The sequence below is a fragment of the Protopterus annectens genome, chromosome 5.part1 (genome assembly GCF_019279795.1).
Source record: "Protopterus annectens isolate FY-2018-M chromosome 5.part1, PAN1.0, whole genome shotgun sequence".
NCBI lineage: Eukaryota > Metazoa > Chordata > Ceratodontiformes > Protopteridae > Protopterus > Protopterus annectens.
Genome location: NC_056736.1, coordinates 537,943,983 through 537,967,393, shown reverse-complemented (window position 1 = coordinate 537,967,393; position 23,411 = coordinate 537,943,983). Strand labels below are relative to the sequence as shown.

General features: G+C 37.8%; 1 protein-coding gene across 1 annotated transcript in view; it reads left to right on the top strand.

Moving 5' to 3' along the window:
- The first annotated feature begins 11,594 nt into the window (after positions 1–11,594).
- Positions 11,595–23,411, top strand: part of DRD3 (dopamine receptor D3) — a 1,635,526-nt gene continuing 1,623,709 nt past the window's right edge. The window contains exon 1 of the mRNA XM_044073157.1: positions 11,595–12,596. The gene's annotated coding sequence lies outside the window, so the exon portion shown is untranslated. The remainder of the gene's footprint in view (positions 12,597–23,411) is intronic.

Here is a 23,411-nt window from a genome sequence, read left to right as displayed (position 1 = left end):
TTCCTAATCCAATAGATAAAGATAGATCTATTGGATTATCACTCATACCTTTAACCAAAAATATCAACTAAGCTCCATATGTTAAATTATTATATGGATAATTTTCTTAAAAGAGATGAAATTCTATATTATTATATTATTATTCTATAGTATTTTATATATCAGGATGGAATGTTAGTAGTGTAAACAATTATTATGTTGACTTAGAAAATATTCAATATTTAGTTACCCTTAAGAGATCCCAAACATGTCAGATATGTCATTTCAGATAAATTAAATGCAACAGAGGAGCATACACGAAATAAGCCAACAACAAATAGATTATTACTAAAATAATTTGACTAAAAGGACTCTACAGGAGACAATGAGTGATTACCAATGAAATATGAATTTACTGTAGGTGTACTGTCTTCCTTTACTTTCCCACTCTTCAGCTTACCAACTTCAACTTACACTTATAAAAAGACATGGCTTATCAGTGTTATCCTGACTCTGAGTAGAGGATCCCTACAGTCGAGTGTGCAGTGATTTTACATATTTATAGATTTACAAAGCAGAGTCTAAGAATGAACTATGATCACCCTGACAATTCCCACCCTGCATAGGGCACCTCCTGCTTCCAGAATGGGTAATCACATCAAATCTAGAATGAATGTGTAGGTACCCATATGGTAATCAAGATTTACCTTAGGAAAGTATTAATCAAATAATGTTTAGAGCATATTAGAGAGTTCTCAGGGCAGTTAGAATACTCTTAAGCCTCTCCTCCCTTGACCAAAAACAGAGATTTCCTTCCCATTATTTTCCTTGTTTAAAATCAGTTCTAATAAAAGAAATTCAGCAAACATAGGTAAACAGAAATAACATTCAATAGTCCATCTTGTACATGACTCACAATCCATTAAACAAGTCAGTGACTAACATCACTTTAGTAAACATCATACAAGTAAGTATTTACTTACAAGAAAAAGAAAAATAATCTGGTTCCACACAGCAGTGAAAATCGATATATCCTTTATTGTAGTAAGGTAAGCGCTTTCTTGGAATAACATCCGCTTCATCAGACCAACAAATATAGAATAACAGTTACATTTTTAAACACTAAAACATCCAATCAAAAATCAGATAAAATGTGCATCATAGCTAAAAGCCATGTGATAAAATACATCTGTAGAATATATAGATCTTTAAAAAATTTAATAAAAACAGACTAAATGAACAATATGTACTTAAAAATGGTAACGAATACAATAGAAAAAAATAATAAAAGATGGAAGATGGACTATTGAAATTTATATGATAAAATATTAAAAGAGAAATCAATGCTTTAATGGCCGTGCTTTAAGGAATGGTTTCAGGGAAACTCTGTTGTTTAAACCAAGAGGTTTATCAGCTTGAAATTGCAACATCCATTTCTGTTCACTAGATTCTGTTCTGTTATTTATGTCACCTCCTCTGTTGGTACTATGCAGAATCTCTAGTACCATAAAGCTAAATGTATGTTCTTTACCCTCTTCAGCTACATGTAGTGATAGTGCGCTGGTTTGTTTAACATTCCTAATATCCCTAAGGTGTTCAAGTATTCTATCCTTAAACACCCTGTTTGTTTTCCCTATGTAAAATGAAAAGCAGGTAGTACAATAGCAAAAATAGGCAACATTTTTTGTTTGACAATCTGCATAAAAAGCAGTATCTATCTTAAAACCCAAAGTGGGATGTGTGAAATGATTACCAATGTATATATGTGTACAGGCCATACAATTCCTACACATATATGTACCAAGTCTACCAAATAATATAGTTGATTTAGTATTAAAGGATCGGTAACAGAGCTGACTCTTAAGTGATCTATTATTTCTAAAAGCAAAATCTGGCTGTGTGCCAATGACCCAATTCAACTCATGTACCGTAGACAGAATATCCCAGTTCTTTTTAATAGTATCACATGCTACATGCACATTGCTGGCAAAAGTCAATGGCATCCTTAGTTTATTGCTAGAGGTATCAGTGGAAGTGTCACTTGAGAAAGTATTGTCAGTATTATCCCTATTGTTAATACTAGTGGGGGGGGGAAGTATGGCTAGCACTTACCTGACCTATGCCGCCATCCTTCTACTATTTGAGAATCAGTAAGTTTACTGCTATAGCCTCTTTCTAAAAATTCTTGTTAAAGTGTTTGTAATGCAACAATGAGACTATCATCATCATTAAAAAGTCTCATAGTTCAAAATATCTGTCCTTTCAACACATTAAATTTTGTATGATTCGGATGCATACTGCCATAGTGTAGAACATTATTCTTTCTAACAGTTCATAGGTTCATAGGTAGGTACTAGGCTATCGGCCCTGGGGCCTACACAAGCCCAGCCAAAAAGGTACCCTGGCTTTTGCCACCCAAGAAAATTATTTTCCTGTGCCACTGTCGAGCAGAGCCACAGAGGTGATCCCTGGGGTGAATTTCCTATTTCCCATCCAATCATCAAGATTTTTCTTGAAGAGTGCTAATGAGGAGCTTTGTTTGATATAGATATGTAGTTTATTCCAGAGTATGGGAAGTCTCTGGGACAGGAATCTATCCCTCCGACATGTTCTGTTTATTGTGGTGATAAGGTTTAGGTCCCTAGAGTGTGTAGCTCAGAGGGATTGGGATTTCTTTAAGTGGAGCATGTCCAACAGCTCTGGGTTTTCTTATACAAAGTAGTAGACACAGTGAATAAATTATTTTTAGTAATTTTAACATCCAAAAACTCTACTTCTTTATCAGAATATTCATAGGTAAAACTCAAGAAAGTATTTAACTGATTTAAGTATAAAAGAAACTCTTGTAGCCGCTGCTCTGAGCCATGCCACAACAACAAAATATCATCCACAAAATGTTTATACTATTTGATGTTAACCTGGTATTCATTATTTGAAAGTACATGTTTAGCTTCCCAATTAGCTAGGGATAGGTTGGCGTAGCTATTAGCACAAGCTGTGCCCATAGCTACGCCAACTTTTTGTGCATAATAAACATCATTAAAAATAAACACATTGTTTTCTAGGATGATTTCCAAAAGTGTGCAAATAAGTGTCACCTTAGTATCAGGGGTGTTTCTCTCACACAGTAATTCTCTGACATTTTTAATTCCCCATTCATTGGGTATAACAGTGAACAATGATTAAATATCCAGATTTACAAATAAACATTGTCCTAAGATAATTTCATTTTGTTTAGATAGCTCATTTAAAAAACTCTTGGTATCTTTTAAAACAGTGCTACAATTAGCCAAGGCAGCATGCAAAGTCTTTTCTACAAAGATAGAAAGTGGCTCAGTTACCCAACCTTGGCCTGAAACTATAGGGTGCATAGGTGGAGTTAAAGGATTCTTATGTTTTTTGGGTAGACCATATATCAAAGGGACTGTTGGATGTTCTACCTTGAAATACTCAAACAGTTGCTCACATATCATGCCTGTTAATAAATCAAAGATCAAAAACTGTACTTTTTCTATATTAAGTATATGCATAGGTAAGATAGCATATGTATCAACGTCACTGAGATGACTTAACATAGATTCTATATATTTGTCCTTGTCGATAACAACAATACCACCTCCTTTATTAGCTGGACGTATTTCTATTCTATTTAGTTCTTTCAATTCAACTAGAGCTTGTATCTCTACAGCTGATAAATTACTAAAGTTATTAGTTTGCTTATCTAGAGACTTCTCTCTAAGTTGTTTTTTACAAAAGTCAATAAACAGATCTATAGTAGAATTACTAGGTGGTATGTAAGTGCTGGGCTTTCTAAATATGCAATCAGCATTATTAGAATTACCAAACATAGCTTTAAGTGTAAGAGTTCTGCCAAAAAGTTGTAGGTCTTTAATTACCTCTGTTATGTCCATTCTTTGAGCCGGAACAAAGGTTAAACCTCTGTTTAACACAGATAATTGTGAGTCAGTTAAAGTAGAGATATTGTGAACTAAGCTTGTTTGTATCTCTTTCCTGACCTTATTTCATCCTCCTGGTTGTGTAGTCATTGTGTATGTTGATTTTGCAGGTGATTCCTCGATCTGCCTCTTATAGGCAGGGGTTCTTTCAATAAAAAAATGTTCATGGGTACAGCCTGATAGCACAGAGGCCTGCTCTGTGGAATTCAAGCTCGCACTGGAAGCCATGCTTGTTTTAGGTCTAACAGCTGCAGTGCTTGTGTTAGCATCAGAGTGAATGCTTACAGCAGCTACAAATGTATTTAGGTTAACTTCTGAAACAATTCCCTCACTAACAGGAACATTGCACAACAGTTCTGTGGGTTCTGTAGAAGTGGTAGTTTCAACAGCATTTGCATATGCTGCTTGTTCATCTGAAACAGTTGAATGCAATGTAGTTCTGGGTCTTACAGAGCTCCACCCATTTCATGTTATATGCTGTATGTTGGAGTTAGTATTAACCCTTTCATTTACCCAAGAGAAGACATTACCTTCTTTAAAATCCTTCAAATCCCCTTGTAATTTTTTTGTTTTTGGTAGCAGAAAGTCTCTTGTCATAACCAGTAATATTTTCAAACAGCACATCCATTTTATCACCAACAAGTTCATCTGAATAGGTATTGTTAATTATGTTTTGCAACTCAGTGATTTCATTAGATAGTTTTAGCTCCTCTGGTCTAAAAAATTCGATAAGGAGCTGCATATATTTAGCACTGCACTCAAGGTTAAGTAACTACCAGCGCCTAAGTAGCTCAGGATAAGCTTGCCCATAACTGGGCATGGCGAGAACCCTAAGCCCCCTTGGTGCTATATTAAGGCTCAGTGAAGCCTCAAGATGAAAGTGCTGCCACTGCAAGTGCTTAAACTTATAAAGTTTATTCTCCAGATTATGATAGTCATCTCTGAAAGCTGCAGATAAATCAGGATTATCTGGAGTCAGTGATGTTGTCTGCATATAAGTTCCATTAAGTAATGGATTAGATTGAAAGTCCAATAAAGTAGACAAACGATAGTTGTTCCTCCTAATTGATGGCAAATCCATCAAAGGTACAAAGTTGTCCAAACGATCCATTTCATTTCCCGCCATGCTTGGTTCAAAGATAAAGAAAATATACCAAACAAAAACAGTCATTGAACCAAATAAGGAATCAGATGCAAAAACTAGAGAATACAAGAAAAAGAAAAATAATCTAGTTCCACACAGCAGTGAAAATCAATATATCCTTTATTGTAGTAAGGTAAGCGCTTTCTCGGAATAATAGTGAACCAGATTATTTTACGTTTTCTTGTATTCTCTGGTTTTTGCATCTGATTCCTTATTTGGTTCAAGGACTATTTTCATTTGGTAAGTATTTACTTAGTTAGTTAACGGGTAAAAATGTAATTTGTCATTTTGTATTTAAGTTTTATTTTTATACAAGTTAATCTTATTCTTATTTCATTTTGATTTATTTAAATTTTACGCACCATTCACCACCACTACTTGTTAGAATTTGTTTGTCTTTTTGTTTTATAAGTGTGTACTAGCAGTAACTAAGTAGACTAATTAGTTAGAAGTACAAGACAGTAAATTTTATTTTTAGTTATATAACGAATCTAGAGAACTTTATTTTAAATGTCATTGTTCAGTGTTATTTTTCTAAAAGAATATTTTATTTTAGTTTTGCAATTTTGCAGAAGTTCAAATATTAATGTAAAGAAAACACTATTGTTCTTATTTTGTGTTTCATGATCATATTTTGGTTGTCTGTTCTTCAGTTTGCATTTCCCACAATTCCATTGGAGTGGGCAGGGTTACATAAGTATGTATACAAATTTTATGTTAATCAGCATACAGATTTGTACCTATTTTTCATGGGCTTTGTTCAGAATTGTGATGTTTCCAGGTTGAACGGTATGGATGTCATCTGTTGTAGTTCCTTTTTAAGGCAGCATCCTGTTGAGAATCCCTTGAGTTGCTCATTTTAACAAGTGAATATATCTCCAAGCTTTTTGACAGGAAATTATTTGTAAAACTTCACCTGTGATAAGAGACTTAGGGACACAGGTGGACAGTGGTCTCACCTTCGATAACCACATTGCCACAATGGTCAGGAAATCCTTATTTGTGGCACACCTCATCACTAAGGGCTTTTTATCCAGAAAAAAGGAGGTCATTGTGCCACTGTACTCATCCCTCATTGAACCCATTATAGAATACAACACCCCGTTTGGTATGTACCTCTCAAGACATCTGCAACAACTGGAAAGGCTACAGAAATACCTCACAAAAAGAATAACAGGCCTAAAGCAGATGCCCTATGCTGACCGCCTTAAAAAACTCCAGCTATACTCTGTCGCATATCGTCTACTCAGAGACAATATCTGCTTAACATACAAGGCCATGTCAAACCCAGAGCTGTTGGACATGCTACACTTAAAGAAATCCCAATCCTCTAGAGCCACAAGCTCCAGGGATCTAAACTTTGTCATCACAATAAACAAAACATGCTGGAGGGATAGGTTCCTGACCCAGAGACTCCCCAGACTCTGGAATAGACTGCCCATACATGTCAAGCAGAGTGCCTCTTTGGACCTCTTCAAAAGGAACCTTGATTGGATTGGAGAAAGGAAATTTACCCCGGGGATCACGTCAGTCACCCTGCTAGACAGGGGTCCAGGGAAGTAAATGGTGTGGGATAAAATAGCCAGGGAATTGTTATGGCTAGGCTTGTATAGGCCCTAGGGCCGATAGCCTAGTACCAACCTATGAACCTATGAACCAAATGTTCTAATTATGTAAATTAGTCTTTTATCCATAAGATTTTATACTTTGAAGAAAAAAAATGTTTTCCTGTCTCATTTAACTAGTTATATGGAGCTCTAGAATACTGTTGCTTTCAGTTAGCCATTCAGGCTCCGCCCCTCGAGAATACACAGTTTTGAGAGTTGGCAAGGGCTAGTATGGACTCAGTGAAGAATTTGTTGAAGATGGTGGGAACATTGAGTGAGGTATTAGTTAAGGTTGGTGTGGGGTACTAGCTTTTCCAGGAAGGAGAATGTTGTTAATGGCTGTCCAGAATTTTTTTGGGTTATTTTGATATTAAGCTTGTAGTAGGTAATTTTGTCTATTTCACACATTTCTTTGATTTGTTATGGAGTTCCAGGTATGTCTGTTTATCTGTATGGGATTCAGTTTTGTGCCAGTGATCCCAGGCTTTGCCTCTGGATTTCAGTAAGGATCTAATCTCCTTGCTCAACCAGGGAGCATAGTTAGACTTGACTCTAATAGTTCTAGTAGGAGCTTGGGAGTTTAAGATATCTAGGAAGGTTGAGTTGAAGAACTGAACAGCTTCATCAAGGTTAGGATTCTTGAGAGGAGTCCATGTACATTGTTTTAGTGCATTAATAAAGCATGATGGATTCAAGTTTTTCTTGTTTTTTATTACCTGGTAGTTGGTGGGCTTTTCCTGATATGTGCGATGTCTTATTACAAATGTAGGTAAGTGGTCACTTATACTATCAAGGAGACATCCTGACTGACATATGAGAGTGGGTCTGTTTGCCAGAATCCAGTCAAGTATTGACTGTCTCTTGGTGGTTTTGTCAATTCTTGTGGGAGACTGGATAAGCTGAGAAAATCCATGGAGGTTGATGAAATTTGTAGAAGAGCTTGGGTTATAAGTTACCCAGTCAATGTTGAAGTCCTCCAAGATGAAAGCTTCAAGTTGGAGGACTTTGAGGCCCACTTAAGTGGGGTTTCCAGGGTGGGTATGTTGTTGCTGGGTGGCATGTAGCAACCAATTATGTAAATATTTTTTCTGGGGTTAATTTTTAGTTCTGCTAGTATTGTTTCTGCATTGCCTAATAAAGGTGTGTGTATGTCCAGCTTTTCCACATTTAATAAATTTTTAAATAGTATAGCTACTCCGCCTCCCTTTTTTAGCTGTTCAATCATTATGTAGGATATCATAGCCAGGTGCTAGGATTTCATTATTGGAAATGCCACGTTTAAGCCATGTTTCCATTAATAAAACGATGTTAGGGGAATATAAGGAAAGATTAGCGTGAAGGTCATAGACTTTATTGGTTATGCTTCTGCCATTCATATTTAGTATGCGCAGGTCATTAGCTGTTCTAGGAAGTAAGGATGTGTTATATGATGGATTAGGGTTAGTTATGGGGGTATGGTTATCAAATGGGTCAAGACTGTGATATATGTCTCCACTTAGAGATAGTCTGGCTGCAATGTCTACTTTGCTTTTTATAAGGTTAATTATGTACTTGTCATATTTAGTGGAAATGTTATTGGTATGGTGGAAGGGTAAAATAGGTTTAAGAGTAAGGGGATAGATGTTAGTGTGTAGGTGTGATGGGATGATGGAGGAGAAGGTGGGTGCTGGTGTTTTGGTGTGAGTGGTAGAGGAGGCATGATGTGGGAGTGAGCTGGGAAGATTGATATCATATGAAGTAATGGGTGCAAGTAGTATAAGGCTTGTTAGCAGCATTGAATGGCTGTAAATACTTAGGTGGAGCATGTTAGTGAAAGAAAACAGATATGATGTTTCTTGAGCTTGTAGGAGTGATGTTTTAGCTTGTATTGGTTATAACTGGCAGTGTTTGATAGTTTGGCTGTTATTTTGGGTAGAGTTTTTGTACTTTGAGGGAGGGAGTGGAAGTGAATGAAAGTGGAGCTAGTATGGGAGTGGTGTGGTGAACACAGTGAATGTGATGTAATGTAGTTGCCTGAGGGTGTGTTAGGGGTGTGGCTTAAAATGTAAGGAAGGTGGTGGTGGGTGAGAATGGGGGAAGGATAGGGGAGTGGAGTGAGTCCGAGCGGAGTTAGGGCAAACAGTGTGGGTTGGACCAGATCATAGGAGCTTGTGACCACAAAAAAACAACCTATTGAGCAGTTTAAAAAAATATCGAGTGAAGATCTATACCAGCAGAAATCTTAGTTTGAAAAACTCAGATTAGATTCAGTCTATGTGAGGGTTTATTTAACAGATACTGAACAAACTCAAATTATGGCTGTTGACATGAGGCAGTTGGGTAGCTTATTTTAGGGGGCTGTGAATAAGTAGAACACAGCAAATTAAGAAAAGGGGGTGGGGGCTAGGTCAGAGCTAACTAGATGCGGTCCTGGTGATGTACCAGCACATATTCAAACTTACTATACAATACAATATTAAATAACAAAGGCTGAACATACAGGTTAGCTTTTTGCTGACCATGAGGTATGTTTCTTATGTGCACTTCGCACTGGTTGATGGTAGTGTAGTTGGGGTCCCGTAAATCAGGATAGTTGAAACTAGGAGAGAAATAGGAGGAAGAGGGGAGAGGTTAGTTGGCTAGACAAAATATCATAGCAGTAAAGAATGAAACCATCAGTAATACGTAGAGAGAGGTGAGCGGGCTCTAGGACTAAAGCTTATTGAACACATACTTTCAGGTCAAAGCAGCATTAAGTAGAACAGTAAAATCAACATTAAACTACGTAGAGAATAACTGCTAACAGATATTGAGGCCACAGGTTATGGCAGGCTCTCATCCGTATCTGTACAGTTAACTGCTTTAGAAGCAGTTCGTACATAACAATCCACTAATTAAAATGCAGATTAAGAACAGCATTGATATGAGTAATATTCTGTATTTAGCAGTTAGTCAGGTGACTAGGCGAATAGCGGCAAAAACATTAGTTTAGCAGCAGTTATGCAGTAGTAACGCCTTTGATGCACAGTGGTTATGTATTCAGTACATGCAGTCTCTGTATCAAGAAATCTAGTTATTGTATGACTAAGTTCCTCAGTATGTTGATAGTAAGTTAGTTTGGTTTACCGGACTTAAAAAATACTGCAATATGGAAGCTTAAACAAACGAAAATGGTCGTGCATCACCAGGAGCCACAGTCCTAGTTAACTAAAGGGGGAGATAGAAAATCCTGGCACCAAACGCCGATACCTCATTATTTCAAGTTGAAAATGTAAGGCAAAATGCTACTTTAACATGCGTGGTTGAAAAGATTTTTATCACATTCAAAATTTCTTTGACTGAGCTCTAGACAAATGCTGTCCAGCCTGCTAACAGTGAAGAATACAACGGCTTATTAATAGACTGCCAGCAATTATTAACTAGAGAAAATACTAGTTGGTGTAGGATATCATGCAATTGTCACACATACACAATGCATTAATGCAGTTCAATAACAAATAAAAAAGTCAATTAATATGTTTACATTTTAAAAAAAGCATGAAAGGTTGTCCCTCTGTCATTCAGAATTATTGCCCTAGGAAACTGCCTAGTTTTCCTGTGCCTAAGGCCTACCCTTCCATTCAGTAAGCTACACATCTAGAAGTAATGTATATTTTTTATAATATGTGTGTATGTGTATGTGTGTGTGTGTGTGTGTGTGTGTGTGTGTGTTTTATAGAGCAGTAGAGGGATGCTGAACAACTTTAAAAGTTCAGGGCACTTTGTACTACCACACTACTTTTTTGGCACAAAACATATTACAGCTTTTAAGCTGCTGAGATACAATTATCTTCAACCTACTGAAAACTATGTTGTACTTTCTACATTTCCAGTTTCTTTTCTTCTTCTTGTTTTACTGTCTCTCATAGTACAAATTAATTTCATGGGAGCACTAACTGTACTACAGCATTTTAAATATTTGTATAACACCTTAAGTTCACACTTCACACTCAGCCTCCAAATGTTGCTAGAAAGTAGAGCTGTAAAAGCTCAGTGTACTACAAAGGGGGTTTACTATGAATAATCACATCTTACTTAACCAACACATGATTTAGTCATCATACACCAAATGTCTAAAACCTTGAGAGGTCACTACTCGAAATAGCCACACTCCGAAGATCATAAAATACAAAAACAATTTTCACAGAGGCACTCTACACCTCAAAACTGCCACCTCCTTGAACTCTCTCTCTCTCTATATATATATAGTTGCAGTTTGATAGAGCCAACACTCTTATATATATATATATATATATATATATATATATATATATATATATATATTGATGAGGAAGATAGCCCCTTGTTAAAACGTTTTTCTGACATAGGAGTGATGCTTAAGTTTTTATTAAGCACCTTTCAGTGCTGTTCTGCTCCGATCTTGCACTAGAGTATTAACAGTAGCCAGGCCCAGCCCTGAACAGTGGCAGGAAGATGCAGCAGCTGTAGGAGCTGTAACACAAATCAGGCGTCCACACAGTAAGGCAACAGGAAGTGTTTGACAAGTTTAAAGCTGCTACAGGTTCAGAATTACACTTTACTGTTGGCATGTGTGCGTTTTTGCCATCTGCCTGTCGGTTTTTGCTGAAAGCGTTACAGTTTTCAAAGCTGTAAAACACTTCACACTCCTATAACCTCTCTCTCTCTCTCTCTATTTCTTTCTTTGTATCTCTTGGAGTACATCAGGGCAGCTAACAATTCATATGCGACAAAGAATTATGTGGCAGTGCAGTGTTACAGCTTTCAAATCTGTAAACCACTGTAATATGTTCCCATCACTTTTTTCTCCATTTTAGTAGAAAGGGTTAACGTTCAGGTTTCTCTGACCATATCCATTTAAAAAGGATGTTAAAGATTCACATTTCTAGCCTCGTGTCGCTCCAATCTAGACGCAAATTTATTATCATCGATTTCTGTAATATAAAACAAATTGGTTATGATAAGATACCCTATTACTCTTTCACTTTATGTATTTTTCTCGATCATGGAGTGTAATTGCGACACCCCGTTCGTAAAGCATTTCTTCTTTTAATTACATAATCAGCATGTAACTGTGGTTAACCACCTTTTTGCACTGAGGCATCTCTTGTTGGCGTGTGCCCTGTTTGTTTTCCTGGGTTTATTTAGAGGCATGGGTCGTGGGAGCGAAGCCGCTTGTATTTACACCTAAAAGTTGTTGGATTAGTTTTATTGCACACACTTGCATTTGCCTTTTCTTTCTGCTACCTAGCTCCAAGTAAATGACAAAGCATTGGGTTTTGAAACTCCAACCCTAATACCCACGGAGCCTGCCCACTACATATAATAAATGTATTGATTTGGGTTTGCTAGCAAAACGTGTGGGGACCGACTAACAGCAGACCGGCTGCTGGAGTGACCACACCGTGAGGCAGGAGCTCCAGTAATGAGTAACATAATCCAGCCATATGGTTCGTGTGGCGCTCCCTCAGCCTCCCCAGGCTTGGGGTCCCCATATCTACACCCCACCACTGACATACGCTGCAGTTTGTTGACGTCTCTAAGGGATGCAGGAACAGGGAGTCGAGAAGGAAGCTCCAGAAGTCAGTGTTGATTACATTTCAGGACTGCTCACACTGGGACTTCAGATTTAAATTACTGTTGCTAGCCAGCCTTCTGAAACAACTGCAATGTTTCCTCTAGGAAATCAACTTCTAAGGATAAGGCGCAAAGATAAAAGGGCTATCCAATGCGGATGAAAAGTGATGGACCACCAAGGGGTACACTAGAAGGCAGTGTATTCTCACCAGGAGGAACAGCACTCTCTTTTGGTGTTTCACTATAATATTCTGTAGAAAGGTAACAAAGGATAAATATTTTCTATGAAGGACGGCAGCTGTTCGGAGTTCTGAATTTAAGGAAATTACGCATAAGGTGAGTTTTCATGTTCTGTAAACGAACATTTTGGTAAAGTCATTCCTTCTTGTATATGAAGGAAAACAAAGCACATTTTAGACGTAAAATAAAGGGAGCATCCTCTGCTGAAGTTTTCATTTGTCTGATTTGGTGGTTATACCCGTGCAAGTATTCGTGCATAGAGCTTAGGTAACAATTTAACAAAATGATGGGTTTAAAAGGCGATGAGAATGCATATATGCCAGTTTAATCTTGTAATTTGTTAACTATTGAAACCGGCGAGTGGTGGAGATAAGAGTGGTGGGTTTATTACGATAAATATGCTCACTTTTCCTGCGATGAACTGGTTACAGCTGAACTATAAGTCTGTGCTTGCTGTCATCGGCAAAATAGTATTTTGTGCTTTACGTCTAGCTCAGTGAGCTCAGGTCTTGGGGCTATAATAACACATCTTTTAAGTCTAAAGGACGCAGTGCACAACATCACAAGTTGCCTAGCAAGTCTTCATTGCTCTGATGCAGATAATCTGGATTATTTAACTGTTATAGTTTGCACAAGTTTCTTTGCAGAACGTTCCCAGCCCTCTGTGACAGCAGAAATAAACCAGTGTGAAATCTCATCAGTGACAGAACTCTGGTTCGGGTTTCTGTTAATTAGTACAGGGGCTCCCCATTATAAAACTGATTTCATAACGTACCCAAGCGGAGCCCAAGCGATCCTGTACACTTAGTTAAAGAAAAATGACGTGAGCTGCTAGCTTGCAGTGCTGTTTTCATGTGTAGTGTAGCACTCTGTAAACCTCCCACTTACATATTATATACATTGATATACACTAATTATTTGCAATAACAACTATACATTTTAAAATATTTGTTAGGCGGTTGCCCATAATAAGAAAATAACTGAAACAAAAATTTACTTCGGAAAGTATTAAACTGCAATTTTAAATTATGCTTATTTTGAAGTTAAACTTTTGACTTTCCAGGAACTGTGTCAGCTGATCACACCCAGGAAACCTTCCAGTGACCTATTAAATAACTTGATTCTGCCAAGCTTATATTAAAATACACAATCACAGATCTGTGGCACGAACACACTTTGTATTGTTTCTGTATCGATTTTCTAGCTCCTTTTAGTTTTGCAGAGACACATTTTGACTAATTTTGCTTAGTATATAACGACTTGCGTTTGGCTAACTGGATGATATGTGTTACAAACCTGGTTAAAACAAAGGAGAACCAGTGGAAAACATAAGCCATGATTCACACTCAAGGCTGTGCACTAATTTTTGAGGTCACTGCACAAAGACACACATGCTGCTCAGACATACATTCAGCATCGATTGACACCAGTAGTTTGTGCAAAACACTGCATAATGGTAACAGGAGAAATCTAACTAGGAAGCTTTATGGCAGGAGTATAGTAGTATGCATGACCAACATGGCAAACATCACAGACAAGCAATGGAGGCACATTGAAATAATGCATGCTCACACACACAATGTATTGTCACAAACCTGCATGTAGCATCCATCGAGCACAAGAAGAAAAGCATCAATCTACACATCAGTGTGAATGTACACTGCAAAGAACTAACTTCATAAAAAATGGGGATGAAATGGGGAGATAGGAAAGTAGGAAATGGAAGATCAAAAAGCAGAGAGTCACATAGAAAGGCATACCTCTCAAACTCTTAGTGTAGGAAATCTGAACAAAACAAAATAATGGGAGGGACAAAGGCCCCAAAATAGGAACAGATTTTAAGTATTGCTTTTATAAACTTAAAAAAAGTTGCTAGAATAACAGGATTTGAGTTAACATGTATTTTTCTAAAAATATGAAGTCTGAAAGTCAAATATATATCATTATTTAGTAACTTAACCTGAAGTGACTTGCCAGAAAATCACACATTTTATGAGGAACAAACCAAAAATGAGGCAAAAATCTAGATAATTCAGAGGTATGTAGAAGGGTAATTCAGCCAGACTGGGTTGGTATGCACAAAAATATGAGGAGAGCAGGGGATAGATGCATACATGCAGACAATGGAGAAATAATGATGATGGGGTAGGCTGGACAGTGATCAAGGAATGAGGGGAGGATACATAAGGGAAAAACAATAGAACTGGGATAAGTTGGGGTCCTGATATGGTTGGATGCCATGTTGCCCCAGAGGGGCATCACTCACCTGGATGGCTGATGTTATGACCTGGTTGCACCCGTGGTGGCTCATTAGGTAGAGACTGACAGTCATATGACCCTACCACCTATACCTGAACAAGCTCCTCATTGTCAAGGCAGGCATCAGTTTGACATTGTACCTCAGCAGCTACCAGTCTTTGCAGCTAATGCTGGAAGACCATCACAGATTCCTCTGGTCCACTCTAAGGAAAGGAGTCCTTGCTACTCTTCATATGAAGTGGACATGGAGGGCACCAGTGACCTTTGCAGGTCACCTCTACAGGTGAACCATCATCCTCCTGCTGAGGTGTAGACCTGACAGTTACTATTGAAAAGCACCAGAGAGAGCGGCTGGCACAGACTTTCCTCTCACCTTCTCCTCAAGTGGATGTGCAGAAGAAAAATACAATAGGACAAATATCCCACAGACATATGGTAAAAATAATCACACATACAGTGGACTGGCACAGTGTCATCCATTCATCTCTGCTGGGAGATGCAATCTGCTGTGTTCTGCAGCATCAAGCCATATTCAGCTGCTACACCTGTACTGCTGGCAAGTAAAGTATGTAGTCTTAAGTAAAGATAGTAGAACACAGTCATAGTATATCTCTTGCCCCTTTCCTGACCCTTTGCCTATCACTGGTGAATCCTTTCATGATGGCACCACTGCCCACACAGATTTCGAGAATATGTGATGCAAGTGGTATATTAATCATTCCAGACAGGGACGAGTCATCTACCTTATACAATGAATGATCAAACTGACCCTGCAGGTGTTTCCTAAAATTCCTGTACAGGAAGAAAAGGAAAAGCCTGCTTACACTGGCATGTAGTACTGGAGCCCTGCATTCCCCACTTCAGAAGTAGCTATGTCCACTCAATCAGGTCCACTCGAGGAGCAAAATAATTTACCAGTGTGCACAGATGCATGTTTCTGAACTGCATGTCACTCCACTTAGCTTTGCACTGTGGCACCAGAATATGGTGGTAACACTGCACTGTGACATTGTGACATGACCATAGCACTGCACTCTGGGACTACACGAGTGCACATGCCATATGCAATAAATATACAGACCACATGCCTCATGTTTGCCATGACATGTATAAGGCACCATGTATGGATAGCAAGCACATTGCACACTAGCAGGCATTCAGAGACAATGGTGCTAATTGTCTTCACTAGTATAACTGCCATGTTGTGTCTCTTATTAGCATGGCATAAAGGAACAACATGGCTTGGTGGTTGCGGCAGAAGGTAAGGCTGTGAGCTGTAGTCCCTGTGGTACAGTGTTTGATTCCCTCAGCCATCATTTGCCTACTGTGTGACCTTGAGCAATTCACTTAACCAGACATTGCTCCCAGGTTGTCCCTGAAAAGGGATTGTTCATCCAGTGGGTCTTTCTGGCTAACAAATGGGTATTACTTTTATTATTATTATTATTATTATTATTATTATTAAAGGAGCAGTACCAGTGTTTGCAGTGGAATATACAACAATATGACATGAAAATAGATAAATTTCAGTTGGCAAGGAATGTTACAGAGTTAAAGATGGAATCCTGCCTGGTAAATTAATTCATTGACTTCAACAAACCCTGATGTGGATTTCTGTGATAGTGAGGCAGATGTCATGGTGTATATGTAACTGAGAGACAATAACAGTAGCTCAACACTGTTCACTGTGCCTGCGATGGGGGTTTCAAATCGAGCACATAAGAAACCACAGAATGCCTGGAACAGAGACTGTGACCCATGTGACTAGGCTTCAGTTAGTGTCTACACAGCCAGTTGTTGAGATAGCATGATTTCTACCTGTGGAGGTACAATCTGAGACCACAGTAGTCTATGTTGAAAAGGTTGTTGGAATTGGCAGTCATCGGGATCATCACATGGTGCAACCCATCAGAGTGCATGTGCACCATCCCTTATTTCTATCCCTTCCCTATTGTGGACCACATTAATCCCTGACATGCACTACAGTACATTACCCAACTGTGACATCACATGTATCATTTTATACTTTGTTGTCTGCGTCATGGCCACAAGTTGTGGACCAGGTGCCACCTCTTTACCTCTGCTGCCATTTATTGTGCCTCTCCCTGCATTCACTATGGTACTGCTGTTGCTGTATGTTCCTCCCCTGACTCTTTAACCTGCCCTTTATCTGTTGCTACAACAGGTATAGAAGGCCCCGTTATGATGTTCACCTGCTGCTGCAGTTGTTTGCATGATGCAATGTTGTGTAGCATGGCACACATGACAGCTATTATGTTGCATATATCTGGAATGAATTGCCATTCCCCTCTTGAGTGTCAACATTGAAAAGTATACCCTTTCGGGTCCTACTGCACATTCTATAATGTTTTAGGTTTTTAATTGGGCTCTGTTATATGACATTTTCTGCATGATCTGTAGGTTGCATATTGTCGTCACCAACTGGAGTTCTAGAGCATATCTGTTATCAGTTGAAACACACAGCACACAATGCATTATAACTTGCTTTTTCCCTGTATGCATGATACCTGTGTATGTAGCATGTTTGTGCACCTATCAACCACATGACTCTGGGAGACATTAGTTCATAAGAACCTTTGATATAGATAAAATGTTTGTCAAATGTGTGAATCATATGCACTGCCCAGGTGGGAGATGGACATGTAATAAATAATAGCTGGACATTACAGTCTACCTGGCAGTTCAGGCAGTGGATGTCCTTCTTGTTGATATCACAGGCTCAATGGACTAAATGGGGCTTTGATAGCAACATATGTAAAGTTTATGGCCCTCATGACCTCAGTGAGCACTACAACATAAAAGGCCCACATGGTATTGGTGATGCCCTCTGCCGTGCTATGGAACCAGATATCATTCTTCTATATGCTGAAGCATTATTTTGAAGAACTGTTTTAAGTTTCATATGGCTGATGCTTGGGATGTCTCTAATATGCACCCCTCCATAGGTTGTTGGAAGGTCCTGTATATAGAATGGAAAGGTTACACATACCTTTGTATCCTCAGGAATAAGAGAATCACACATCCTCCTTGATTCTGATTGTGGGTGACAATGTTTGACTTAACAGCTTTCCTTTTGACATGGAAAAGGTGCAGACTGTGTTGGTCAGTGAGCTAGTGGTAAGTCAGGTGCTGTCTGTATCTCATCCATAGGCATGAAGGGCTATGACCCGCTTCATTTTAGACACTGGTTGTGACAGCAGTTCCGAACACCTGCTGCTACACTACTGTTGCCGTTATCCCTAACATCACTCTTGTTATACACCACAAATCATTGTGTTTAAAACGGGCATGCCACAGTGCAATTTGCCCTTTTTTGATGTTTCTGAATCAGTCTGCCATTTTCAGGTCCTTCATTTGCATAATCTGTGTGGCTCATTTGCACAGCATTCTTCATTTGCAAGCCATTACACAACATGCACTGTACCACCCTATCTTTACCATTGTACAGCTCCATTGTGTCATACAACCATCCACATCCTGGGCTTTGCTAGTAATCATGATAATTTGCTCTGCACAGTTCACTACCTGTCTATGATTCCCAGCCACAGTTTTATTTATACCTTTGATGTGTGAGGTTTTAGTGAGACCATATAAACATTTGCATCTTGGTGGTACTTTTGGGATAAAACTACCAAAAAGTTTACTTTGCCTAAGTATTTCAACAGAAAATAAAGCTCTCTTTGATGCAATATTACATAATGATGGGCAAAGTTAATGTTGTTTTCAAACAGTTTGACATTTTCCTTCTGATATGACAATAAACCTCACCACAACAAATTTACTGACTTGCTTACTAACACTCAATAGGCCAGAGTGTGCTATGCAGTTTGAGTATGTGACTCTAGGATTTTACCTCAGAACTATAACATTGAGGATGATGATTTTTAATATGTATATTTAAATGAAAGCAAGTGGTATTAGTTAATGAATAGGTGGGTAGTTATATAATCATAAAGGACCATTTTGTAAAGGAAATACTGTATTATAAATATGCTGCTTTTCTCAAAATGCATGTTCATATTACTGCACAGGTGAAGGATGCTTGTGAGGTTATGAGTAGTAACTTATTATACAAGCAGGGAATGTTAAAAAAGCAAAAGAACATAATTGTAATCATCACACAAAGCAAAACCTTAAATTATATTCCCTGTCCTGTATTTTAATTTTAACAGAGGTTGGTTATGAATTATGAAATGTTTTTAGTTTTGCTAAGTACAGTTAACCTTTTTGTTTTTTTCACTCTCTATAACAAGTCATCTATTCTGTCTACATTGTAGACTCTCAGATTACTTTGCATACCTTATAATGCTACTTTTATGGATTTCGTAAGGATGGCAAAAATTAACTGATTAATTATAATATTTGGTCCATTGCAGACAGCTAGGTTTATGTTTATTTAAAGCTTTCTTTCAAATATTGACAATTAGTAATGTTAGTGCAAAATGAATTTCAAACATATTTTGAATTCATTTGTAAACTGGGTAAGTGAACTGGTCCTTCTAGGACCTTTTTCAACTATGGGCTGGGCCATAGGGGCAAGAGTAACTACAGAAGTGGACAGTTTAGTGTTGCCTTTTATGCAGCATGTTTCAGAGACGTGAGATGATCAGGAGAACCTGGAGAAAGTGCATGGAGGCAGAGAGAGAACATGTAAAACTTGACAATGACAGTGACTAAGGGTAAGGATTAAACCCTGAACTCATGAGCTGTAAAATAGTGCCCTTACCACTAATCATTCTGCTACCTACATCACACTAACCTGCATAGTTTACAATAGATTCCATATCTGAATCAGTTTCCATAAGTCACTGTTTGTCTAGCAGCAACTTTCTATCTATTTGGCTGCTGGCATCTTTATACTGTATCAAGCCACTGCCTGTCTCACAGATATAATCCCTGCACTGATAATGTCAAAACTAGTCATATTACCCTATATGACTCCTTAATAAATTATCTGAACAAAATATGTGATATCTTTTAGTGGACCAAGTAATACTTTTTTCTCGAACCAATACAGGGATCTAAAATAGTATGAAATGGATTACAATTTCCAAACTGCATGTGCTTTTTGTTATAAGCATAGTTTTGTTAATGGAATACATCAATCAAAATTGGTAGCACACAGTGAAGGGTATATGCACACTGAAAGCTTGAGTTTATTTGTTTTGCATCTTTACAGATCCACTGAAGAAATATGTTAAACGTTATTCCCAGAACAGTGTTTCTTTCACCATATTACCTTGGAGAGACTCAGGCCTATTTCTCTGAAAGTTCATGCAAATCTAAAAATGTTATGTGCTTACAATGCTAACTATTTAGTATTGTCTTTATGTGGAATACAGAGAGATAATAGAGAATATGAATATTTGATTGGAAATCAATAGTAAAAGATAGAATGTTACTAATCCTAATCTACATAATTTCAAGTGTGTACCATTGGGTGATTTGTGTGTGTGTGTGTGTGTGTGTGTGTGTGTGTGTGTGTGTGTGTGTGTGTGTGTGTGTGTGTGTGTCTTTGTGTGCAGATGCTTGAGTCAGGGATGGAGTCAGTCTTCTTTTGTACAGTAAAACATATGCTTTTTGCATGGAGAGGCTCAAAGCACATTTCTGATATCTAGGGAGGCCCAAGGCCTTTTCTTTGGTTTGTGGGAGTTAGACTGACAGACTTACTTTTTATGTTTACCTCTGTGATAGCTTCATTTGGAAAGGCTTACAGCAAACTAACAACAGATCATCTGATTTATGACCTACTGACGTCAGAAAAATGATGAACCCTCCACTGACGGGAGCGCTACAGAATTCTGAAAACCCAAAATTCTAAAGACCAAAACCCTGAGACCAAAATCTCGAAAGTTCAAAATACTGAAAACACACAGGATACCAACACTTACTATATTCCAGCACAAGTACATACAGAAACAAATAAAACACAAACCATATTAATCCTCTCCAAGTATAAACAGGTGGCAAGCCCCCCACACCCTCTGCTACTTAAATATATCAACTCCAAGATTGCACTTCACTAGACTAAGTGCAATCCTCGGAGTTGATATAGTTAAGTAGCATGGGGTGTGGTGGAGGTGCAGGGTGGCTTGCCCCCCCGTTTATACTTGGAGAAGATTAATATGATTTGTGTTTTATTTGTTTCTGTATGTATTTGTGCTGGCATATAGTAAGTGTTTGGTATCCTGTGTGTTTTCAGTATTTTAAGTTTTCAGTATTTTGAACTTTCGAGATTTTGGTCTCAGGATTTTGGTCTTCAGGATTTTGGGCTTTCAGGATTCTGTAGTGCTCCCCCACTGACACATAAAATTCTTGTATACTGCCCAAGAACTAGAAAAGGGATAAACCTATGTGGTGGTACACATTAGAATTTGTCCCAAGTTGTAGATGACAAACAAAAATTGATAATTTCTAGCAATACCTTGCAAGATATTGGAAACGTACACATTTTTTTAACACATCAAAAGTGCAATTAAAGGCTGCCTTCTTAACCTATGCAGAACCACCATAGCTGAAGTTAAAGAAAGAGACAGTTAAATAAACTGTAATTTAATCTAGAAATAATTTGCATATTTCCCATGGACCTCCTTCAAAGCAGGAGTATTACACTGTGTATTGCACAGTGAAGTCTCTGGTTTACCAGAGTCTTTTTGAATATGACTGCATATGAAGTTTTTCTGTGTGACATTTTTAGTGATGTTTTGCTCATTATTGGTACATTTTGCAGCCTCCCTAATTTTATGGACACAAGGATGTGTTTAAAGCTGAATGTTTTTCAGGTAACAGCCAAACTATTCATTTATGGCCAACTGACAACTCGATAAAAACGGCTGACAGATGTCATGTTTGTAGCCTGGAGAGTTTCTGTTTTATCAAGGCAAATGTCTTAATAAATATTTGTAACATGTAAAAAGTCTGGAGCTTTTAAGAGCCTTGTAGATGAAATAATTGCATGTTCTGAAGAGATCATTTGCATATTAAAGTCTCTTTCAAATTAAGTTTATGGTAATACACAGTGAAATTTCTGGCTTACCAAGGTCTATTTGATTTTTTAATATAGAATTTAATATTTCCTGTGTGACATTTTATATTCAGTGTAGTTATTTATTGCCACGGCCACTGTCTAAGTAAAGAAACTCCTCTATATCTTTTTGAAATGTTTCATTTTGTTTTAAGAAATTTTTGTAAATTGGATTTGTAGTACAAATGAAATATAAATGTTACACAGTTCTATTCATTAAAATGTGTTATTATACCGTGACCCCCCATTAATATTCCAAAACGTGCATGCTGATTGGTCAGTTGTAACTCGTTTAACATAGCGAGACAGCTTTAAAAAAAGCAATGGAGAAAGGAAGATCTCCGTTGCTTTTTTTTTAAGATATCTCACTATGTTAAACTCTTTTAACATAGCGAGACACCTTTTAAAAAACAACGTAGATCTTCCTTTCTCCGTTGCTGCCACACAGAGCTCTGATGTACTGCATAACCATACACATGCGCAGTACATTAGAACTGCTGCAGAATACTGGACAGCTGCGGAAGGGCAGCAAGGAGGCATTATACAATACCGTTATTTAAGAAAAGTAAGTATTTTTTTTCTTAAATAATGTCATTGTATAATAGCAATAACCCACTTCTGGGTGTGGGTAATGCTGGATTTACCCACAGTTGTCTTTGTTTGGCCACTCGGGCTTTGCCTTCGTAACCAAACCACACCAACCGTGGGTAAATCCAGCATTACCCACACCCAGGCATGGGTTATTGCTTAATTATTTTGATATACAGTAGTGTATCATGCACCAGCTTTCACAGATTCTGGATCTGTTCTGCTTCTTTTGACTCTTTGTCATATTGTATACCAATTTTCACATATTCTGCGACCATTTTTGCTTTTCTAGACACTCTCTCATATTATGTAGCAGTTTTCACAGATTCTAGAACAGTTCTTTGCAACATTATGTACTTTGGTAGTTCCATTTCACCTCTTAGTCATTATCTAAGTGACTTACTGATGGTTTATTTTAGTCTTTGATAGAATGATTTCCAAAGCTAAGCTATTTTGGGTCATACGAAAACATCTTGGAATACAAAATCTAAAGGAGTATTATTTTATCAAGTAGACAAGTCAAGACTGTAGTGGTAGTCCTGTACCTCACATTCCATAAACTTGTATTATTCAAGTTGTTAAAGAATATCCTAACTTTTCTGTGATTCAGGGGGCCCTGTGTTGGTTTGGTAACCGCTAGAAGGGATACTAGTATCTAAAGATATGGCATCTTCCTCACTCTGAATTTGCTATTCCAATTCCTCCCCCAATCTTTAGAAGCCTAAGTAGTGACATAATTTGTACTTCAGTAGGCTTGATGTAGTCTGGTTAGTAATGTGACCAATTTAAAACTGGGACAGCTACCATTTGTTCATTTAATTCTTCTGAGGAGAGCATTTGTTTAGAAGGTAGACTAACACATGCCTCCACAGTGGTGAGAAGAGCATTTTATATTGCTCATCTGATAAGTAAGGGCATTGCCTCCAGAAAAAAAAAGGTTATAACTCCACTGTACTCTTCCCTCATCAGACCAATAATAGAGTACAACGCTACCTTTGGTATGTTCCTTTCCAAACACC